The sequence below is a fragment of the Ursus maritimus genome (assembly GCF_017311325.1).
Source record: "Ursus maritimus isolate PB19 chromosome X unlocalized genomic scaffold, ASM1731132v1 scaffold_X1, whole genome shotgun sequence".
Taxonomy (NCBI): Eukaryota; Metazoa; Chordata; class Mammalia; order Carnivora; family Ursidae; genus Ursus; species Ursus maritimus.
The window spans coordinates 3302533-3304950 of NW_024423319.1; positions in this window are offsets into that span (position 1 = coordinate 3302533).

Below are 2418 nucleotides of genomic sequence, written 5' to 3' on the forward strand. Positions count from 1 at the left end.
GTGCACAGTTTCATGGCTCCCCGCTTCGTACCTCAATACTCAGCGCTGGAGATGTTCATTTGTAGAGATCCAGATGCGTCTTCCTGCATCTCAGGCTGGTTCCGTGGTTGTTTAGGCTGGTTTGGTACCTATCCAGCTCGACTCGGAGGACCGGCTGAAAACGGTGTCTCCTACTCCTCCGCCATCTTAACTCCCTCTTGCAAATTGTTCTCTTAATCCTCAGATTGATTTCCTAGGTATTCAAAATGATTTGATGTTGATCTGACTGTGTTTCATGAAATGAATCAAGCCCAGGGTCCCCCATCTAAACTCCCTCCCTGGTGCTATTTTCTAAAATAGGGAACATTGGAAGAAGAACCAGCTATTTGGTTTTATTCTATTTCTTTTGGAGTTGTGGTTGTAACATATAAGGTAGGGAAAGAGGTGAAAATTAACTGGTTGCAGACATGTAGAGTTTGATGAGTACCCATGAAAAATATGGGTGGAGCTTTTTGCTATTGCCTAACATAGAGTAACAGGGACCATATTTACCTTTATCACTAGTTCTAAGCAATTTGATCATAACCCTTTGTGTAATTTTATTCATGTTTCTTTTTTGTTGAGCTTCTTTGTTTGTGGAAATTATAATTTTCATCAAATTTATAATTTTTTAAATCATTTTTTTCTTTAAATACATATTCTGCTCCCCTTCAGATAAAGAGAAAATCTTAAAAGCGAACAGTAAAACAAAACATTATGTTCAGAGGGAAAATTTTAGAAGGACAGCAGGTTTCTTGTCAGAAATAAGCAAGCAAGAATGTAGTTAGCAACAGCTTTGAAGTACTGGAAAAAACCTGTCAATCTAGAATTCTGTAACCAGAGATGATATATTTAAAAAATATAGGCACAATAAACACTTTTTCAGATCATAGAAGCTGAGAAATTCACCAACAGATATGTACTGCAAGAAATGCAAATGGGAGTGTCAGGCAGAAGGAAAATAATGCCAGATAGAAATATGGATCTATACAAAGGAAGGAAGAGCAACACAAATAAAAACTATATGGGTAAATATAAAATATTTTTTCCCAAATCTCTGTAAATGATAAATGACTACTTAAAGCAAAAATAATGACAGCATATTGTGTGGCTTGAAATATATATATGAGGAAGATGTATGACAACAATAGCACAGAGGTCAGAAGATGAAAATTTACCATTGAAAATTTTTTATACTGCACATGACATGATATGATATTACTTGTAGACAGATTGTGATAAAGATGTATGCTGTAGAACTTAAAGAAAAATTGTAGCTAATAAAGCAAGAAATGTTATAAAAATAGAATAATAAAAATACTCAATTGATAGGAAGGAAGAAAAAGAAGAAAATGTAACAAAAATAGATGAAGCAAATAGAAAAGCAATAGCAACCATATCAATCATCACATTAAATGTAAATAATTCAAACATCCACTTTAAATGGCAGAGATGGCGAAATTGGATTTTTTTAAAGATGCAAAATTACTTACTGAGAGAAACCCACCTTAAATATAAAGCTGTAAATAAGTTAAAAATAAAAGGATGGAAAATGATGCACCGTGCCAACCAACACCAATCAAAAGAAGGTTGGAACAGCTATTTTAACATCAGAAAAGGACATATTAGAGCAAAAAATATTGCTAGCAATAAAGAGGGCCATTTCATAAGGAAGGGGTCAATTCCTTAAGAGTACATAACAATCTAAGTATTTATGTACCTGGTCACAGAGCATCTAAGCTCATGAAGCAAAGATTGAGAACTGAAATGAGAAAAAGTTTGTCTCTGTAGTGATTTCAACAGTCCTCAATAAGCAATATAACAGTAGATAGAAAATAGGTAAAGGTAGCAGAAACAGGAACCACACTATCAACCAACTTGGACTTGATTGGCATTTATAGAACACTCCAACCAACAGCAGCAGAATACACATATTTTTCAAGTATACCTACAACATTTACCAAAATAGACCATATTCTTTGTCATAAAAAGATTAAAAGACCTTATATAAATTTGTTCTCTGGCCACAATGGAATAAAATTAGAAATTAAAAATAGAAATATATTTTAAAAATCTCAATGTACTTGAGAACTAAGAAATACACTCCTAAATAAACCATGAGTCAAAGAACTCAGAAGAAAATGTAAAACTTTTTTCAATTGAACAAAATAAAAAATGTGATATAAAGCAGTGCTAAGAGGAAAACTTATAACACTAGATGGCTATGTCAGAAAAGATCAACCTTAAATTAATGCCCCAAGCCTTTGCTTAAGAAACTAAAAAAAAAAAAAGAGCTAACAACAGTGATATAAATAATAAATATAAAAGCAAGAATCAGTAGGGAAAAATCTCTGAGTCATGGCTCTGAGGGTGAGAACAATGGCATACTTTTCTCTGAGG